Source organism: Heteronotia binoei, chromosome 8 (assembly GCF_032191835.1).
Source record: "Heteronotia binoei isolate CCM8104 ecotype False Entrance Well chromosome 8, APGP_CSIRO_Hbin_v1, whole genome shotgun sequence".
NCBI classification, from domain to species: Eukaryota; Metazoa; Chordata; class Lepidosauria; order Squamata; family Gekkonidae; genus Heteronotia; species Heteronotia binoei.
In genome coordinates, this window is record NC_083230.1 from 24929063 (window position 1) to 24951744 (window position 22682).

Genomic DNA, 22682 nt, shown 5'->3' on the forward strand with positions numbered 1-22682 from the left:
GATCCATAGGGTTCTTTATCAATGTTCAGGATTTGCTTTTAGTACCACTTATCCTGTGAGCGAAAGCCCACAGGAGTTCTGATGTTCTGAAGCCATTTTGTTTTCACAAGAACAGAAAAAAAATGTATTTCAGCTGTTGAGAAGAAAGGTTAGCCCTGGGGCAAAAAAAAAAAGCAAAAAAGCTGATTTTACAATGCGTCCTTTACCAGGCTTGTTCAGCTCATGGATAGCGTTTTGCTTATGAGATCATTAGTATGCGAAAAGGAAAGGCAGCTTCTGGGTAACAGGATGTAAAAGTAGGTCAATACACAGAGACATTCTCTCAATGACAGTTTTATTATTTAAGGCAATGGCATATCCTAGACAGTTTGTGTATCGCATTTTAATAGCGATTTAGCAGGTAAAAACATGGGCCTTGCCTATATGTTCATGGTGTCAAAGTATGCTGAGTAAACTTACATGGTAATGGCTGGCAGGCATTTGAATTTTGTTGCACACCATTTCATTCCCCCCTCCCCCAATTTTGGCGTGTTATTTATTAATTAAAGGTATTATATAATAATGTGGCCTTCTGTATCACTGTAGAAGTAACCAGAACACAATCCATGAGGCTTTTAATTTATAAATGAAATGTAAGTACGTACTCACCATCCTGTATAATATGAAACAGAATTAACTGAGTAACTCAGAACTCTTCTTAGCAATGAGGATGTGAAAACATGAAACTATTCAAGTAAAGACAAAGGGAGCAATCCTATGCACACTTACCTGCATGGGCTTCCAGCAGCAACAGGGTTTCATCCATACATTGTAAGTGGGGAATAAGGATAAAACCAAGTATCTTGGGGACGGTAGCTCAGTGGTAGAGCATCTGCTTCGTAAGCAGAAAGTCCCAGGTTCAATCCCTGGCATCTCCAAAAAAGGGTCCAGGCAAATTGGTGTGAAAAATCTCTGCTTGAGACCCTGGAGAGCCACTGCCAGTCTGAGTAGACAATACTGACTTTGATGGACCGAGGGTCTGATTCAGTATAAGGCAGCTTCATATGTTCATATATCTTCCTGACCACATTCAACGGAAAAATCCAGAGAAATTTGCCCAGATTTTCCAGACTGTGTAGGAGTTCAGACTCCTGCAGAATGTCATTTGCTCTATGACTGCAATTTGAATCATAGGGTTCTGCCATATGTGTTATCCAAAGATGATTAGTGCAGCTATTAGCATCTCTTTCCTTGGTCTTGGCTGTAGGCCACATTTAACTTACAGATCAGAAGCCACAAGTCCAGAACAATCTTTAAATCAAATTCCAAATATCTTCAATTGAGCCTGCAATGCATATTAAGAGGGGTGCCTTAAATATCAGCTGCAGCTAGTCTCTTTATTCAGAGGTTTTTATATCCAGACTACTGCCAGTAGTTTATATATTAAGAAAATATCTCTGACTCTTCATAGTGCCTCTTAGTGATTACCTTATTCTGTATGTCAGTCTGTCAAGTTCGATAAGATCAGACTAGAAGTTCTCCTGTCTTGATCATTCCATCTGTATTACTTATCATTATGACAAATGCACACTGAAATTCAGCTGTATTTAAAGTCACAGTTATGACCCTACCCCCAAATCCCTGATGCTTAAGCTTCATTCTTACATCTGTTCATACATCCTTATGAAATTTAAAGTAGCAGTGGCCAGTGCATTTTTATGTACAGCACTGAACCCCATCATGCCCACCAATGTGTTTCCTGGCACCAATTTCCATCCTTCTCATGGCAAAGAGCCAGTCCTGGCTTTCTTCTGATTCATAAGAGGTACTTCAGGAAGACTAGAAGGAGGACTTTGGGTCAGTAGGGCGCACCCATTCAGAAATAGCTGCACCATTATAAGAAGATGCTTGGCTTATAATAACATAGCAGTGTTGTGATCAGCCTCACCTCCCATGGCAGCCATTTCTTTGGTGGCATCCACTTTGTTGTTGTTCAGTCGCACAGTCGAGTCCGACTCTTTGTGACCCCATGGACAAAGTCATGCCAGGTCCTCCTGTCTTCCACCATCCTCTGAAGTCTGCTCAAATTTGTGTTTGTTACATCAGGAACACTGTCCAACCATCTCATCTTTTACCTTCTGTCTTTCCTAGCATCAGGGTCTTCTCCAGGGAATGCTCCCTTCTCATTTGGTGGCCAAAGTATTTGAGCTTTAGCTTCAGCATCTGACCTTCCAGTGAACAGTCTGGGTTCATTTCCCTTAGGACAGACTGATTTGATCTTCTTGCAATCCAAGGGACTCCAAAGAGTCTTCTCCAGCACCAAATCTCAAAAGCATCTATTCTTCTGCACTCGGCCTTCCTTATGGTCCAGCTCTCACAGCCATACATTACTACTGGGAATACCATCACTTTGACTATACAGACTATATACAGCAGGGTGATGTCTCTACTTTTTATTATACTGCCCAGGTTCACCATAGCTGTCCTCCCAAGGAGCAAACGTCTTTTAATTTCATGGCAACAGTCACCATCTGCAGTGATCTTGGATCCCAAAAATGTGAAGTCTGTCACTACTTCCATGTCTTCCCCTTCTATTTGTCAAGTTTTGATGGGGCCAGATGCCATGATCTTAGTTTTTTTGATGTTGAGTTTCAAGCCTACTTTTGTGCTCTCCTCTTTCACCCTCAACAAGAGGTTCTTTAGGTCCTCCTCACTTTCTGCCATTAGAGTGGTGTCATCTGCATATCTGAGGTTGTTGATGTTTTTTTCCGGCAATCTTATTCCGGCTTCTGCTTCATCCAGGCCAGCATTCCGCATGATGTACTCTGCATATAAATTAAATAAGCAGGGTGACAATATACATCCTTGTCTAACTCCTTTTCTTATTCTAAACCAATCAGTTGTTCCATCTCCCGTTCTGACTGTTGCTTCTTGACCCTTATACAGTTTTCTCAGGAGACATGTGAGGTGGTCTGGTACTCCCATCTCTTTAAGGACTTGCCACAGTTCGTTGTGATCCACACAATCAAAGGCTTTAGCATAGTCAATGAAGCAGAAATAAACGTTTTTCTGATATTCCCGTGCTTTTTCCATAACCCAGCGAATGTTGGCAATTTGATCTCTAGTTCCTCTACCTCTCTGAAACCCAGCTTGAACTTCTGGTAGTTTCCAATCTACATATTGCTGAAGCCTAGCTTGTAGGATCTTTAACATGACCTTGCTGGCATGTGAAATGAGTGCAATGGTGCGATAGTTTGAACATTCCTTGGCATTACCCTTCTTTGGGATTGGTATATAAACCAATCTTTTCCAATCCTATGGCCACTGTTGTGTTTTCCAAATTTGTTGACATAATGTGTGCATCACTTTAACAGCATCATCTTTTTTTTTTTACTTTGAATAGCTCAACTGGGTTAGCATCATCTTTGCTCGCTTTGTTGTTAGTAATGCTTTCTAAAGCCCATTTGACTTCACTCTCCAGGATGAAGAGAGTGAAGTCAAATGGGTCATCGATTTCACTGTCATGGTTGTCCGGGACATTGAGATCCTACTTGTATAATTCTTCTGTGTATTCTTGCCACCTCTTCCTGATCTCTTCAGCTTCTGTTAGGTTCCTACCAGTTTTGTCCTTTATCATGGCTATCTTTGCACGAGACGTTCCCTTGATTTCTCCAATTTTCTCGAAGAGATTTCTTGTCCTTCCCATTCTATTATTTTCCTCTTTTGCTTTAAATTATTCATTCAGGCTTCCTTATCTCCCCTTGCTGTTCTCTGGAAATCTGCATTCAGTTGGGTAAATCTTTCCTTTTCACCTTTGCCTTTTACTTTCCTTCTTTCCTCAGCTATTTGTGTTTGTTACATCAGAAGTCACTTTGGTTTCTTGCATTTCTTTTTCTTTGGGATGGTGCTGATTGCTGCCTTCTGTACAGTGTAATGAACCTCCATCCATAGTTCTTCAGGCACTCTATCAACTCTAGTTCCTTAAACCCATTCTTCATCTCCAGTGTATATTCATAAGGGATGTGATCAAAGTCAAACCTGAATGGCCTAATGGCTTCCCCAGTTTTCTTCAGTTTAAGCCTGAATTTTGCAATGAGAAGCTCATGATCTGAGCCGCAGTCAGCTCCAGGTCTTGTTTTTGCTGACTGTAAGGAGCTTCTCCATCTTTGACTGCAGAGTATATAATCAATCTGATTTCTGTGTTGCCCATCAGGTGATGTCCACGTGTAGAGTCATCTTTTAGGTTGTTGGAAGAGGGTGTTCGCTATGACCAGCTTGTTCTCTTGACAAAACTCTATTAGCCTTTGCCCAGCTTCATTTTGTTCTCCAAGGCCAAACTTGTCAGTTGTTCCAGTCACCTTTTGACTACCTGCTTTAGCATTCCAGTCCCCTATGATGAGGAGAACATCTTCTTTGTGTGTTAATTCTAGAAGGTGTTGTAGATCTTTATAGAACTGGTTCCCTTTGGCCTCTTCTACATCAGTGGTTGGGGCATAGACTTGTATTACTGTGATATCCACTACATCACAGTAGTGGATATCACAGTGGTATGCATCCACTACATTTCCTTAAAACTTCAGGAGTTCTCTTAGTCTCAGCAAGGTTGGGGACCCCTGTTTATTGTGTACTATACCAATAGGGGTGTTTGTATATATTGGGGAAATTCTAATCTAAAATGGGGAGTTTAATGGCAATGGTGGCAACCGGTAAGAAGATAAGCCAGTGGAAGTGGCAGGCATGGATGGCTAGGGGCAGAGAGGCTACCACTGTCCCAATTGCTATCATTTGCTTTGTGTGGAGGTGCTGATACTAGGACCAGAAAATACAGTCCCATTCAGATAATTTGAAACCTTGAAGCTTTCATTGAGGTGTAAGTGGACAGAAAAATAAGTACAGCTTTCAGTTCAACAGCATGTGTTTATGACTGCTTTAAGTGGCTACTACAGCCTCTACAAAGTGCTGGAGCACTGACATCAAAACATAGACCTTTTTATGGAAATAGACAATGATTTGAGGGAGGCAAGCTGAGATGCTGTCACATAGAAAAAGAGAAAGAAAATGAAGAAAAGTCTGTACAGGACTTACCAAAGGTATGGTAAGAGGTGAAGCAAATTCTGTAGAACAGATATGAGCAAACCCTGGTGGGAGGGAGAGAACAAGGATAAAAAGAATCAGATGATTAAAGAGCAGAAAGAGAGGGACAACCAAGAGGGGGAATTAGGTTCTGTTGTTCTCAGTGGGATACATGGAATTTATTTCAATGGACACTGGTGGAAGTTTGTCCACAATTTTTTATTGAACTATGAATTGCTTGAAGAAATGATGGAAAAGACTGGGACAAAATAAACACCAGACAGGCAATGACCAATTAAAAGAAAAAATGCTGGAGTTAGATTCCATCAATGACATGAGTCTAGCTGTGTGAGGTAGAGGGTTGAGCTATGATCTTGGAGAGCTGGGTTCAAATCCACCCTTTGTCTTGAAAGCTTCCTAAGTGAGCCTGGGCAAGACTAACCTACTTCAGAGGACTGCTGTGTGGATGAAATGTTGAGGAAAGAATTATATACACTGCCCTGAATTCTTTGGGATAAAAAGATGGAGTAAAATCTACTGGACAAATACATTCATACATACTTCCTAGGTTAGCATTATTACCCTTATTTCCTATTGATATGTTCTGAGTGCATAATATCAGAATGGATTGTTTGGTACCTTTCAATTTCCTTTGATGAAAGTTCTGTGCTCAAAACCACATATATCCATACCAACCAAGGGGTGGGGAGTTGCAAACAGCCATACTGGCTCACACAGAATCCAGATCAATGTATTGTCTTTTTATTTATTTTTATTCATTGAAACAATTTTTGAAAGTAATTATTTTATTCAATTGAGATGGGACTCCATTGTTTACTTCTTTCCCCCCCAGAATGCAAGCGATGGAATCTACCACTTACACCAATTGAACTAATCTGTGAACTGGTCATCATCTAACACCAACAGAGCAGGTATGAGAGTCTGCCTTTTCCTCCCTTAACTTTTATATTTTTGTAAAATGCACCTGATGAAGGGTGCTGATGAACTCAAAGGATTGGCAATATTCTGTGTAATTTTGGATGTACTTCATGGATTTTGTTTCTATATCAACTGGAGGCAGTTTTAAAGATTAGTTGATTATTTTGATCCTTGGGACTCCAAACAATGATCTTTACTGAAACTCAACACCTGACAATGCTAGTTGATTCACAAGTGTCACTAAGAATCTACCTTTTTCATTAGCTTTCTTTGTATCCAACAGTGCACAGAAGGATCATGGGATCCATCTAGAGGGATGGCTATTACCATACTAGAGGCATAGCAGTGGAAAGTGCCATCAAGTCACAGGTGAATTATGACGACCTGTCAAACTACTGTGTATAACTCGCTGAAACTAAGATCCTACTGTGTGATTTTTTTGCATAATTCAATGTGTATCGTTAATACTTATGCTTTGATTCACCAGCGAGGGCCTCTACAGGCTGCCACCACTCTGGTACAGGTCTGTTGGGGGGGGGGAGGGGCAGAGTACCCATCTGACCCCTGTGTCTTTCTTTTTAGCAAGTACCTTTTATCCGTCACTGAGGAGACATGAGGACCCAGGCAGTATAACAATAATAATTTTATTGTAAGTGCTCAAAAACAAACAAATGGGTTGTAAAATTATTAGTGCAACTGTGAAGTAGGAAAAAGCAGAAAAGAAAGAAAAATAAAAGCCCTAGGCAGACTCGGAGGAAGGCAGCCGCTTGTCTCTTCGCTCCTACTAACGCTAAGTTGTTTTAATCTTTTAACTTTTATCTTGCCTTAACAGAAGGAATTGTTTTTAAATAATCTTATCCTATCACCTCACTTTTGATATTTGGTGCCTCTGTTTTGTCTTTCCCAAGCTCTGGTTGTTTAATTAGTCAATAAAAGCCCTAATGCAACTAACTATATGTTCACTCCTTCTGATTCCAACTCACTCACCCCTCTTTGAATGAGGGTACTCTCCTGTTGCAGCCTCTCTCCAGCTTAGCTTTTCCAGAGAGAACACTTACCCCCCTCTAGCTAGGCCTCTTACCCTTTCCTCCAAGGTCCCACCCCTCTATTCCTCGTTGGTCAAGTCTTCCCTCAAAAACTGTGGCCCACCCAATCAGAGGGACAGAAGGGATCCTGGGATATGTAGGCACACTAGCAACTCTGAGGTAGGCTTCTCCAGGAGCCTGTAAGCTGCATTAGGCCTAGGATCATGACATGACCCCATAGTGTTTTCAAGGCAAGAGACATTCAGAGGTGGTTTGCTTCCATGTCACAGTCCTGGAATTCCTTGAAGGTCTCCCATCCATTTACTAGCTACTCTACTTAACTTCTGAGATCAGGCTAGCCTGGGCTATCCAGGTCAGAATGCTACTTGTAGCAAAACTGAAAAATACATGAGGACTTTTTAATGCAGGCAATAGAGTTGCACTGTACTAAATGAGTCACAAAATCTCTTGAATAAATTATTAGGGGCTGCAGTCTATACTACTGTGTATAGCTTGCTGAAACTAAAATCAAACTGTGCAATTCTTTGCATAATTTAATGTGTAATGTTAATACTTATGCTTTGATTCAGTTCTGTTTTTAGACTTCAGTTGGTTCTACAGCCCTAATCTGATTGCACTGGTTATTGATTATATTGACTCACTCTGTGCCATCCTCCTTGAGTGCAAGTGATAAAGGTGGACTATAACTGTAAGCTCTTGGAGGATTGGCTACATGAGGGGGGTGTAGCCTAATATGCAAAGGAGTTCCTGCTACAAAAAAAGCTCTGAATAACATAAATAAACGGCCATGCAGGTTGGGGGCTGGAATCATAAGGAACAAAGGATTGATCGATCGATCGATGGATTTGATTTGATTTGATTTGTACCCTGGACTCTCCCACTGTTGTGAGGCTCAGAGCGGGTCTCAACATGTAATAAAGTTATAATCAAAACATACCAATTTAAAAGAATCCCAAACATATACAGATGGCACATAACATTATAACACTTCCCGGGTCCCGGGAAGGCTGAGTAGTGTTAGTATGGCAGCAGGCGCACTTGGAGACTGGCTCTGAGCATGCGAATGTAAAAGTGGCTGGGTGATGCATGTGCTCTACAGAGCCTGCAAGCTCTGAGGAGCAGATACACTGTGCATGGGGAGAGGGGGTGCCTAGCAGCACCCCTTTAGGCCAGGTGGTACCCTAGGCAGTTGTCTACTTGGCCTACTCCTATGCACTGGCCATGAATCTGGAACCAGAGCAGCTGATGGAGCACTGGTTGGATATGGGATAAAAATACCTCTTTCCTTGGCACAATTTCAACATGACTGCACTTGCAGGAGGAGTAGGAGCAAATTTTCTCCTCCCTCCAGTCCCTGCCTCCAACCAACCTGCCTAGTTATTCCTCTGCATAGATCTTCTGACCCAGGGCATTATCTTTTCTGAAGTCGTACAGGCTGCAAGAATGCAGAGATACATAGAAAAGTTATGTGTGTGTCACTGTAATTTAATATTTTTCTTTATTGGAATTGGCAACATCCAGTCCAATTTTTCAGTTTTCCTCTACAATGTTCTATTTTAGCCTGCTGCAGTAGGCCATATTGATTTGTATGAAACCTGTGAGAAACACACAGGCAGCACATTTCTTGTGGCCTCTACTGTGCATTTTATTCCATTTTGGTTGCACGGAGTCACACCTTTGGAAATACATATTGATTGCTATTTACTTTGTTCCCTCAACTAATTATTAAATGAAAACCCAACAGGATATACCAATTGGAAGACTAAATGGATTCTTGGTGGCTGGATCAATGTTAACGTCACTTTGTTAATTGCCTCTCTTTAGTACTGTTAGCGTATGTATTTATAGTTTTCAAATCCCTCTTTTGGATAGCTGAGTAATTGCCTCCATTTGGCACACAGCTACTTAATTTTTAACAGATTTAACAAAATGTTCAGAATAGAAAATCATCGCTCTCAAATTCTAAGCTAAATAGACTGGTTGTGTTTATGTGTGCAAGAATGGGCAAATAGCCTTTTGTCATATCAAGGGGCATTTGATTGTGATGGATATATATTGTAAAATGTATATCCTATCGGACTGTCTAAGGTTGCCAACCTCCAGGTAGGACCTGGAGTTCTGGAATTGCAACTGCTCTCCAGATGACATAGATAAATTCCCCTGGAGAATATATCTGCTTTGGCGGCTGTGCACTATGGCAAGTATACCCCACCAAGGTCTTTCCCCTCCACAAACCCTCCCAGGATCAGCTCCCAAATCTCCAGGAATTTCTAAACCCCTTGCTAGCAACCATAACACTACCTAGAAAACAACTTTCTTTAACTGTGAATTTGGCATGAAAGTATTGATTTATTGTCCTGTTATACTTTCTGGGCAGACAGCAGAAGGACAACCATAAATACTGAACACAATAATGAAACAGTTTCCCCTACATGTTCCAATCTATGAGGTGTGATGAAATTCACAATTACTTTCTAATTCATATTTAGTTTTTGTCAAGCATGCGGGTTCAATGACGAGTTGAAGTTGATACAAAGACTATGTTTATTGATAGACCGATACTTTGGTAACAGGTTCTTGAGAGTAATGCTGAATACACATTGATACAATACTTTTAAGGACTACTTCAAAGGGATTCCAAGGGATGGGGTTGCGGGGTAGCATTCACACATAAACTATCATAAATGTCTACATTCCCATAGTGTTATCAGGACTGTGTCCTTGCTTTCTCCAGATGTCTCTCACTCCCTTACTAGAATGTATGGGAAGGTGCTGATTACTTGGCTTCAGTTCTCACTTCTTCTAATTATAAGCCATAAAGCAAGATGGAGGGGGGGGGGAGGGAAAGAATAACAAGCTAAGAAAGTTGGATCCTCCATGATGCTTCACAGACCAGGTTAGGCAGGACCCTTACACAATCAATTATCAATGGAATTTCACCATGCTTGACAGTTTCTAGCTGGGGTATATGGGTTGGAACCAACCTCCCTTTCCACTGTAGAAACAGGGAACACCCAACAAAGTTATGCTGAGGGACCATGGCATCTGAATGGACAAACAGCATATACAGTAGAACAAGGGCTGCAGTAAAAAGAGGAATAAAATTGATTGTAGCCAGGGTTCTTTTTGAGCAGGAATGCGCAGGAACATAGTTCCAGCTGGCTTGGCATCAGGGGGTGTGGACTAATATGCAAATGAGTTCCTGTTGGGCTTTTTCTACAAAAAAGCCTTGATTGTAGCCTTTTACCCTTTGTTTGAAAACCATGCTTTTCTTAATATTTTGCTTCTATTAAGGTAAAAAGAAATGTCATTGGAAGTAAAAGGAAAGTATTGGTCATTGATGACTCCCTGCTGAGGAACATGGAATGCCAAGTGTCCAGGCCTGACCTCCTAGCCCAAGAGTTTCTTGCCAGGGGCAAAGATATTGCACACAGATGTTAAAATTGATCAAACCTACAGATCATTACCCATTTCGATGGTCCGCATGGGACTGAATGACACAGCCATGAACACCATTACAAGCATTAAGGCTGACTACAAAGTTCTCAGGAAAAAGCTGAAGGGAATGGGGGCACAGGTGGTATTCTCTTTGATCCTTCCCATCAGAAGAAGAGGAACTCAATGGGAACAAAAGACAATGGAGGTGAACCACTGGCTGTGTTGGTGGTGCCAGCAGGAACGATTTGGATTCTGGGAACCCAGCCTATGTTTTCTGGAGGACTGCCTACTAGCACATAACTTCACCTATCAAAGTTGGGGAAGAATGTGTTTGGTGGGAATCTGGGGGGATTCATCAGGAGGGCTGTAAACTGACACCACAAGGAGAAGGAGGTGGCCACAATAGGGATTTCAATGAAGGACAGCAAACAGCAGAAGCCTACCTGGGAAGGCCCAGTCAAATAGAGTCAAGAAAGGCTTCAGGTGCCTAGGTACCAATGCTCGAAGCCTGGGCAATAAGAAAAAAGAGCTTGAGTTTCTAATGCAGACAGAGAGATATAATGTAGTAGGCATTTTAGAGACCTGGTGGGATGCTTCCCATGTCTGGAATGTGGTAGTGAATGGAAATGAATCATTCAGAAAAAAGGTTCAAAAAGGAGGAAGTGTGGTCCTATATGGGAGGAGAGTTTGCTTATCAGGAAATACTGGAGGAGGCAGGTAACAGACCACTGGAAGTTATCTGGGTGAAGAAAAGGGAAGGATGGAGAAACAGGGTGAGATGACTGCTGTCCTCCTTGAGCAGCTTGACAGGGTATCCAAGCAACATGACCTTGTAGTTATCACTTACATGACATCAACTTCCTTGCTATTTTTTGGGACACAAACTCCGCTAAGCATCCATTCCTGACCTAGCTGGCTGACAACTTCCTTTTTCCAGTTGTGGAGGAAGCTACAAGGGGTTTGGCCATATTAATTTAATATTAATTAAGAGTTTTTAGATGGGGTGAGAGTGGTGAGGACCTTAGGGGGAAGTGACCAGATCCTTCTAGAATTCCTTTTGCTGTGTATGTTAGATTTTAGTAGGGCAGACTTTAATGAACTCAGAGGCATGATGAGAGTCATTCTGTGGGAAAGAATGCTGAAAGGGAAAGGGGCAAGTGAAGAGCTGGCTCTCCTAAAACAGGATCTCTTGTAAGCTCAAGCCATCACTATTCCAACAAGATGGAAACATGATAGGAGATCCAAGAAGCCAATGTGGATGAACAGAGAACACCATGATGAGCTAAGGAAGAAAAAGAAAATGTTCAAGAAACAGAGGGAAGGACATACCTCTACAGAAGAGTATTTGAAGATTGCTAGGCACTGTAAGTCAGAGAGGCCAAAGCTCAAAATGAGCCAGAAAGGCTCGCTATGACAAGAAAAGCTTCTTCAGCTATGTGAGGAGCAAATGCAAGATAAGAGAGGTGATAGGCCTACTGTTGGGTGAAAAATTATTTATTCAATTAATGGATCACCCATTCCCTACAATGTAAGGCTCTAGGTGATGTACAACCATTAAAAACAGTATTAAAAATAAGAAAACTGAGAATTGGCTAAATTATCTTAGAATGCATCAGACATTCCTTTATTACCCCAGTCTGAACTGTGTGACTATCTCACAGGCAATAGAGGAGGGAGTTGAAGCAAAGATGGAGGAAAGAAAAAAGAAGAGGGTGCTGACTATGATGGAACTGCTGCTGTCCTCAACCAAAAGCCTTGTGGGACATCTCTGCCTTACAGGCCCTGTGGAATTGCATTAAGTCCTATGGGCCTTGGTGGTATTTGGCAGAGTTCCACCAGGTTGGAGCCAGGACTGAAAAAGCCCTGGTTCTGGTTGAGGACTGCCAGATATCTTTAGGACCAGAGACCACCAGTAGGTTACTCTCAGCAGAGCATAGCACTCTCCTGGGGACATGCCAGAGGAGGCAGTCCTGGATACGCAGGTCCCAGACTGTTCAAGGCCTTAAATGTCAAACCAGAAACTTATAGCTGGTACAATACATGTTGTATATGTGCCATCCTTGGCATTCCCATCAGGACTTGCATTGTCATTTTCTGGACCAACTGAAGCTTCCAGGTCAGTCTCAAGGGCAGGTTACCATCATATCCACATTGATCCATCAGTTCCCCCAGTTATCCATGGATGTAGGAAGGTACCATTTGCTGTGTTGGATAGGCTAAAGGAAGCTCTGGGCCAAATGGAAGGGTCAGGAATAATATCTAGAGTAAAAGGGCCACAGTGTGGGTAAGTAGAAGAAGAAGAAGAAGATATTGGATTTATATCCCGCCCTCCACTCCGAAGAGTCTCAGAGCAGCTCACAATCTCCTTTACCTTCCTCCCCCACAACAGACACCCTGTGAGATAGATGAAGATATTGGATTTATATCCCGCCCTCCACTCCGAAGAGTCTCAGAGCGGCTCACAATCTCCTTTACCTTCCTCCCCCACAACAGACACCCTGTGAGGTGGGTGGGGCTGGAGAGGGCTCTCCCAGCAGCTGCCCTTTCAAGGACAACCTCTTTCAGAGCTACGGCTGACCCAAAGCCATGCTAGCAGGTGCAAGTGGAGGAGTGGGGAATCAAACCCAGTTCTTCCAGATAAGAGTCCGCACACTTAACCACTACACCAAACTGGCTCTCCATTTAGTCATAACAGAAAAAAAAGAATGGAAAGCTGCATATATGCCTTGATCCATGTGATTTAAATAAGGCAATTTGTAGGCAACATCACACAATTCCTACAGTGGATGATGTTTTGCGTAAATTAGCTGGGATGAAATTTTTTACCATGGTTGATGAAAAGAATGGATACTGGCAAGGGAAGCTAGATGGGGACTCATCAAGATTGTATACATTCAATACTCCCTGGGGAAGGTACTGCTTTCAGAGGTTACCTTTTGGGCTTAAGTCTTCAAGTGAAGTGTTTCAGCAAAAAAAAAAAAATGAGGAGACTTTTGGTCATATGAAAAGGGGTGCATATCATAGCTGATGACATGATTATAGCAGCTAAAACATCGGAAGAGCATGACCATATTTTGCATCAGATTATGGAGACGGCAAGGTCTAAAAACATCAGGTTTAATAAAGAAAAAAAATCAGTTTAAGGTATACTCTGTGAAATATATGGGACATATTGTAACAGCTGAAGGAGTTCGCCCCGATAATGAAAAAGTGAGAGCCATTTGGGAAATGCTGCCCCCACAGGCAGGGTGTTTTGAGATTCCTGGGATCCGTGCAGTATTTATCAAGATATGTCCCACAGGAAGCAGAGCTCGCTGCACCCTTGAGGAGCCTGTTAAAAAGTAACGTGTTGTTCCAATGGATGCCTGAGCATCAGAAGGCATCTGAAGTGATTAAACAAAAGTTGTTACAAGCACCTGTGCTGCAGTATTTTGATACAATGAAATCTGTGATGGTGCAAACAGACTCCTCAAAAAATGGCCTTGGAGCCTGCTTGCTTCAAGGGAATATGCCAGTGTCATATGCCTCAAGATCCTTGAATGTAGCTGTCTCAAGCTCCTTCACAGGATCAGCTGTCCCCTCAGCCTCTGTCAGGCAGGAACTGACCCTCTCAGTCTCTGTCAGGCTCCAACACTGACCAACTGACTGAATCACTGCCTCAGCAGCTTCTGTCTCACAGACTTTCCCTCCCTGAGAGCTCTGAGCACTTTGCCCCCACCCTCAGGTCACCTGATGCAGGCCCTGTGCGTCTTCAGTTTCTGGTTAACCCCTAGCTTTCCGTCACAGTAGCCAAACAAAATTATGCACAAATAGAGAAAGGACTATTGGCTGTGTTGTATGCTGTGAGAAAGTTTCACCAGTATGTATTTGGTAAAACTGTTTTAGTTCAGACTGACCGTAAACCTTTAGAAGTAATCTTTAAGAAGCCAATTGGGAGTGCACCTGCACGGTTGCAACGTATGTTGCTACAATTACAACGGTATCAGCCAAATGTAGCGTATACTCTAGGAAAGCAAATCTATTTGGCTGATGCACTGTCACATGCTACAGTAGATCCTCCCATGAGTGATGAAGAGGCTGTAGAAGGTGAGAGAGTGGTACATCGAGGGAATACAATAGCTATGCACAAAGACGGAGTGATCACACTGCAAGAGGCAACAAAACAAGACCATCAACTTCAGATAGTAGCAACTTTGATAGAAGAGGGATGGCCACAGTACTTGAGAGATGTACTAATTACAACGACCTGAGGGCAAGATTAATCTTTCCAATTTTTGGGTCCTTGGCGGGCAGGCAGGAGGACGAGCAAATTGCCTTCCTCCTGTCTGACGCTCATTCTGATGTTTCATCTAAGATTGCCCGTTTCTGTTATGCTGCTCAGTTGGAAAGGAGGGAAACTGAGAATGTAAATCTTGGTTATGAGTTTTTACAATATGTGTAATAGTAGGAGTCAGGAATTTTGTGTAAGAGGTGATGGGTTTGTTTTTATGATTTTGTTTTTGTTTGTATTAAGCTGGTCGGATGACCGTGAATAAAGAACTACTACTACTTGAGAGATGTTCCTTTTGAGGCGAAGTCATTCTGGCCAGTTAAGAACTTGCTTCATAGGGAGGATGGCATGCTGTATGAGAGCGAAAGAGTGGTTATCCCCTTTGGGCAGAGGCGAGATATGCTTGGTCAGCTTCATGACTCACATCAGGGCATTCAGATAACTAAAGCCAGGGCAAGAGAAATAATGTATTGGCCAGGTATGTCTAATGACCTTGAAATATTTATTGGAAATTGTTCTGTGTGTGCTCATTTTTCCTTAAGAAATCAAAAGGAACCACTCATGCCACATGAGGCTCCTGAGTTGCCATGGGAGAAAGTGGGAGTGGATATTTTTGAGTATGGTTCATTGTCATTTCTTCTTGTAATTGATTATTTCTCAAAATATCCAGAGGTAATAACCCTCGCTGATGAAACGGCAAGAACTGTGATTGATAAGCTTAAAGCTATTTTTTCACGTCACGGCATTCCTAAAATTGTGGTGAGTGATAATATGCCTTTTGCCAGCAGAGACTTTCGACAATTTGCCTATGAGTGGGGTTTTGAGCAGTGTTTGAGCAGCCCAGGGTATCCACAATCAAATGGGATGGTAGAAAGAGCAATTGGCTCAATAAAACAACTGATGAGGAAGGCAGAAGTCACAACAGGATCCATATTTGGCATTGCTCGAATATAGGAATTAAGCATTCACCAACTCAAATGCTGATGGGTAGAATGCTAAGAAGTAAACTCCCTGTATCAAAAGGCTTGCTGCATTCTAAAATACCAACTGGAGTGAGAGAGGATCTCCAGAAGGTTCAAACAAAACAGAATTTTTTCCATGATCAAGCAGCAAGATCCCTTAAACCCTTACAAGTGGGAGATTCAGTGTGGGTGGAGTCCAAGGAGCGATGGTTTCCTGCCAAGGTAATAGAAAAATGTGATCAGCCTCATACCTATCAAGTTATGACTCCAGATGGATCTGTTTATAGGAGAAACAGACGTAAGCTTAAGTACAAAATAGGGTATGATGGTGAAGGGCAGGAGGTTAAGGTAGAAGGAGATCTGGGTTCTCAAATGAAAAAAGGGGGACAGCAGGGTGATTCTAGTGAAGAGGAAAATGTGCATCAGGAAAAGGATATGCGCGATACACAGGATGAGACAGTTGTCTCACAAACTGAAGATAGGCACCCTAAGAATGTTACATCTCGGGGTAGAGCTGTCTTTTTGCCAGAAAGATATGTACCTGAATAACATATTCAAGTTTCTATTAGTTGTTGCATTTTCCTTTTTATTGATGACTGTATATTTTTCTGTGCAAAGAAGATTTGTCTATTGTTTGTCTTGAGAGGGAAGATGTGATGTGGTGTTTCTTTAAGTGTTCCTTCTCTTGAATTAATGCTCCTGCAGCTTGTTAACGCTAGTATTTTATTAGTATCCTTGGTCTGTGTGTCGTTTATCTTCTTTCTGTTTTCCTGGCTGTTGGATTCTACAATAAAGTACGCGTTTTGCCTATCTTCGGTTCCTGCTTAATTACTCTCCTGGATATCCAGCAGACATCACAGCTTCAGTCTAAGTTTTAAAGGCACACACACCCTTTCCAAAATAAAAGCAGTTTGCGAGCTTTTAACCCTCCCTGAGATCTAAAGGCACATTGCAGCTCTTAGGGCAGGGCTTCCCCCTGCCAGTCAGCTGGCTGCTGGTGGGGAGGAGCCTACAAAACTGAGAGATCCCCCACCTGGACCTGGGGACTTGCAAGCCTAAACCCACAGCACCCGCAATTCCAAAACAGCTCCCCTGTGAGTTAGGGGTTCCAAAGAACAGTGCTGGGGAAAATGCTGGGGTCCTCAGTGAGAGGGAGAATTGACCAAACTCACCACTGCTCCACCACCAAAAATATTATTTGGATCCAAGCCATGATTAAGCCTGTGTTGTTCTTGCATCATATGTTATGTTTCACCTGTGAGAAAATGCTAAGGCATATGTCCATGTGAACTGTAGCACCAGCCTGATCAATGTGTCAACAAGCAATAATTATCAAAGAGCTCTCAGACGGCAGTGTTCATTGTACTCTGTTTTTTTCAAAATAAGCAAATCAAAGCCTATATTTATGAATTAGTTTCTGTGGATGTCAACACAGCATTATGGGCTACATCCACATGTCATTGAATATTGCAATAGCAGTAATAGCAATACCATGCAACGTCCTGTGCTGTGAGGAAGCTGCTATGGTAAGACTGAAAGGCACATGACACAGCCACCTTGAAGAAACTGAACAGGACTGAATGTGGTCATTGGGTTGGATCCAGCCAGCCAAGTTTTTCACTCAGTCCTGCCCAATTCCCCTCCCTTCCACAGCCCTCACCCCACAACTTCTGTCGTAAGTCCCATGATCCCCAGCATAGCATTTTTGAGTGGTCAAAGGGGACTCTTGATTCCTTTTTTCACCAGCTGGTGGGAAAGCTAGTTGCATCCAACCCATTACTTGGATGGGGAGTCCCTCCACAAAGTATGTCACTTTGAGTTCCATGATATAAGGCAGGGTATAAATATAAGAGATCCTTTTCTTCCAAAGTATACTTGGGAGAAGTATGCTCATATAGGCATCCAGGAAATGCATGTCTCGAGGCTTGTAATGTGCTAATATATTCCAGATTAAGGGTTGTTGTTTTTTTAAAAATCAGGAATTAACATTTCCCCCTCTGCCTCGGCATCATTTCCTCATGGGGTTAATGCTTTTATATCTGCACAAATGGCTTTTAATTACATGCATTCATAAACAGAGTATGGGGATGACACATCTTGCTACAAATACAATCTGTCAGCACACAGCAGCTGCAGTTGTCATTCTGTCATCTACCACAAGTAGAGAACGTCTCGTCTCAGTCTCAGTCAAAGATGATAAGTGACACGTTTCGCTCTTTGGGATTAGTGAAATGATCACTGCTGCTAAAGGCTCATCTGCCCAGGTTTCTTGAATTATCATGAACTAATAGCTACTTAATGGGCACTGGTCCTTTGGGCAACTGTAAAATACAAGGCTGGATCAACCCATTTTTCCTATCCTTTTTTTTTGTAATGGATTCATATACTGATATCCAGGAAGACACCCCTGTTCTGATTCCCAAGCCATGCACCCCTGGAATGTGATATTGCAATGTAACCCTAGAATATTAATATGACACAGCAATGCCCATTTGAATTAGAATGGTCTTTCTTGTACATAAAGGAGAAAAATCCAATTCCTTCTTGCCCCAAGGCAGGCTGGAATGTGGTTCTGGTTCAGAAGCCAGACAAACATGATGGCCAGCTGAAAGGTTAAGAAGCATCCATCTTTCTGCTCCTGGGAATGAAAAATTCCAGGCCCAGAGAGGAAAAAAATGTGGGCAGAGCTGTAAAAATGCCTTCACTCTTTTGGCAGCCTTTTAAATCCTGTTATCAAAACATAAATAAGTTGACCATGAACCCTGCAACACAAATAAATGGCTTGCATTCTTCAGGGCAAGACAGCAGAAACACAAAGGTTAAAGGTTAAGTGCTCATCTTGTTGTGAATGTGTGGTATAACTGCAAACTGATCTCACAATTTTGACTTTTAACAAAGTTTCTGTTTTTCTTTAATTAATTGCTAAGGCCATCAAAATCAACCAGTCTCCCGAATACCTGATAGATCCCTATCCATGCTTGACACTAAGAGAGAAATCTATCACTTTTGGGGAGCTTCAAAGGAATCAGTTTTGGGAAAACAGGGCCATAAAAAGTCATTTGGCCAGTGTAATTAAAATTCCTATGTTGGGGTATGGATGTATGACACGAATGATCTCTAATTGGATATTCCACATATGACACTCTGATTTTCCATTGGTATGACACTCTGCACCCCATTGGGTAATTGAATCGCTTGATGTGACGTAATTTACCCTAGAAAACAGGCAACCCCACCTGTCAAGTTAGAGAGGAGCAACAGAAGAAAAGGAAAGGGAAAAAAAGGAAAGAAAAAGGAATTCCTCCACCCTCTCCTTTCCCACCCCTTCCTACCCACACACCCCTTCTTCTCAAGAGAAATCTCCCTCCAGAGGCCTTGCATTTCCTCTGACTGAGCCTACCCTGCAAGATCTAAGTATTGTATCACCTTCCCCCATCCTGCTTATTCAGCTAACCTCTTGTATTCCTCTTGTATGCCTGAAATTGTTTGATTGGGATGTAACTATTTGAACCCCTATTCCTATAATAAAATCCATTATTAACCAAAGGATTTTCAGTGGTCTATCTCCATTGACATAGACAGAGATCCTGCCCACCTCACCTCTCGTAGGCCTACCATTTTGAGCTCAGAAATATTAATATTCCCCAATAAAAAGTTAGTTGAGGTGTAACATACATGGAAGGAAGCAGAGTAATAAATGGATCATGTGACTTCCTAGTTTCTGCTTTATCAGGGAGCAGCCTGTGTATGTTGAACCCATGACAATTTCTTAGTCACAGTAAAAAAAGATCAGGCATACCACTATTTATCAGTAGGAAATGCAGCAGGTATCTCCTTCCTTTAGTTAACTGATTGGTTCTGGTTTTGGCGTCCAGAGCTGCTTCTCAATCAAGCAGTTGAGGGATCTTTCTCTTTGGGAGACCCGACTCTGGGACCCAGAAAGGGTCCTGGAAGGCAAACAGCTTGAGCATTGGTTTGGGGGTTGACAGCGGCAGCTGTCTCCCGATTCTAGCTTGCTGTAAGCCTCACTGCCCCGATCGCCATTTTTAAATGGCTCTGGGGTTGACTGCCAGATTTTTTTTCTTCTTTTCTTCACCTAACGCTTCTGCATGAGCTGGACAAGCTGCATCACCGTTATAAAAATTGTAAGTTTTCTTTCTTTTTAATATTGAGCTCTAAGGCACTGCCTCGTCAAGCAGGGGAAGCGGAGAGTTGGGACTGAAGCGGAACATAGATAGAGACAAAGATTGAGAAAGGGAGGGGGACTCTCTCTGTTTCTCTTTCAAGGCATCCAAAAGTTCCTGCCTAATCTGGTGATTTCTATAACTTTAGCATGACAAATATGAACCACACCAGCTTCTAAACATAGAAAAGACTTGATGGCTGAATTGAATTGACTTGGTTTAATCCTTTTTCTGAAGAAAGACTTGGCTTTTGGTAAGTTGTTTGCAAGTATATATGAATGAGAACAACAGCTGGTACAAGAAGCCATTTGAAGTTTATGAAGTTGTGCTCTGAATGAATTTATGTGAGCTTTAAATAGACATTTAAATTTTTGTGGGTTTTGTATTCTGGATTATAAAATACAGATATACTGTTGGCTGATGGAAGACTATCTATGGAAATTTTTAAAGTGGATTACAAACCCCTGATGGTGGATATTATGGATATAACCCTCTAATTTTGGTCTTATTTTTATATGGTTTGATTATTCTTGACTTTTTATTTTTATATATCCATTTTTCCCTTTTTTCTTCTCTCCATACCATATCTGGACTTTTTCATTCTCTTATTTTTATTCTGGGAACATCTGGATTGCTGTGTTTTGGCTTATTTTATTTTTTTCTTTTGGGGGGATATTTGATTTTTGACTCTACCTATGGATTATAAATGGGGCATCCAGCCCTGGATTACAATTTATAACCTGGAGCTGTTGGATGAATTTGTTAAAACTTGGACCTTATTGAACTAGCATGTTAGAAAAGACATCACAGCAAACTGTTTCTGTTTCAGTGAGTTGAATTATTTTGACTAGGTGGCACTAAAGATGCTGAACTAAAAAGATTTTGTTTAACATAAGTTTTATCATTGTTTTGAGTTTGGTAAATTGTGGATAGAAGTTAGAAGGTTGTTTCTCTAAGATCACTGTATAATATTGGTATTGACTGACAGATACTAGCTTATCTAATATAAATAGGAACACTGAGTTCCAAAACAAATCCTCTAAGAGGCAGCATATGGAATTTGTGGTTGTGAGTGCAAATATATTAATAAGGATGGAAAATAAAGCTGCGGCTGGCTTTAAAGAAACATTTTTTTAAAAAAAGATAATCGAGAAAGTAAACTACCAATACCTTCACCTAGCTCTTTGTCTGGCTCAGGGAAGTTTACGACCATGCAAGGAGATATGAAAGAGAACAGATGGCAGAGATTAAACAAGAGCTCCTAGAGAACAGGAAACAGGCAGCAGAGACTAATAAAGCCCTAAAGCTACTGGATGCATAGGTGATGGACAATACACAAAAGATGGAACAAGTGGGAAAAGAACAGAATGTTCATGACACTAGACTTCTACAGCTGGAAATAGATACAGCAGCCTATATGCTGAATGTCCAAAATGTACCAGAAGAAAAAACTGAAGATCTACAGATAATACTAAGTGAGGCCTTGGCAGAAATTCTACAGGTGACTCCTGAAAGAATGCAAGAAGAGTTTGATCAAGTTAAACGAGTGCCATCAAGATTTACAAGATAGAACAAATTGCCTAGTGAAATTCATTTGAAGCCTACAAGAAAGAGGACCAGAGATGACATTTTGAAGCAAGCAAGAGACAAACCAGTGATGATAGTAGGAAATATGGTAAAAATCTTGAGAGAGGTACCATGGCCAGTGAGACAAAAGAGGAGAGAATATCAAACTTTGACAAGCTTTCTGAGAGAAAGAGATGTACCCTACACATGGTAAATGCCAGAAGATTTAATCTTTACCTATGAAGAGAACAGATATAGGATAAATTCTATCTTTAAAGCTCAAAATTTTCTGGATAGAGTGAAAGAAAAAGAGGGGAAAGAAAAGAAAGAGAAGGAAGAAGAAGGCTCTGATGAAGAGGATCCAAACGAACCATGGAAATATCTGACAAGACTACAAACTAAAAAAGATAAAAAAGATGGGTCCCATGCTCTTTAACTTGTTCATAAATGATTTAGAGTTGGGAGTGAGCAGTGAAGTGGCCAAGTTTGCGGATGACACTAAATTGTTCAGGGTGGTGAGAACCAGAGAGGATTGTGAGGAACTCAAAAGGGATCTATTGAGGCTGGGTGAGTGGGCGTCAACATGGCAGATGAGGTTCAATGTGGCCAAGTGCAAAGTAATGCACATTGGGGCCAAGAATCCCAGCTACAAATACAAGTTGATGGGGTGTGAACTGGCAGAGACTGACCAAGAGAGAGATCTTGGGGTCATGGTAGATAACTCACTGAAAATGTCAAGACAGTGTGCGTTTGCAATTAAAAAAAAGGCCAACTCCATGCTGGGAATTATTAGGAAGGGATTTGAAAACAAATCAGCCAGTATCATAATGCCCCTGTATAAATCAATGGTGCGGTCTCATTTGGAGTACTGTGTACAGTTCTGGTCGCCGCACCTCAAAAAGGATATTAGAGCATTGGAGAAAGTCCAGAAAAGGGCAACTAGAATGATTAAAGGGCTGGAACACTTTCCCTATGAAGAAAGGTTGAAACGCTTGGGGCTCTTTAGCTTGGAGAAACGTCGACTGCGGGGTGACATGATAGAGGTTTACAAGATAATGCATGGGATGGAGAAAGTAGAGAAAGAAGTACTTTTCTTCCTTTTTCACAATACAAGAACTCATGGGCATTCGATGAAATTGCTGAGCAGACAGGTTAAAAAGGATGAAAGGAAGTACTTCTTCACCCAAAGGGTGATTAACATGTGGAATTCACTGCCACAGGAGGT

At 41.6% G+C, this 22682-nt stretch overlaps 1 non-coding gene across 1 annotated transcript; it reads left to right on the forward strand.

Annotated features, from left to right (window-relative positions):
* Nucleotides 1-844: 844 nt before the first annotated feature.
* Nucleotides 845-917, forward strand: TRNAT-CGU (transfer RNA threonine (anticodon CGU)). Its single transcript has one exon. It is a non-coding gene; the product is annotated as a tRNA-Thr (tRNA).
* The last annotated feature ends 21765 nt before the right edge of the window (nt 918-22682 follow it).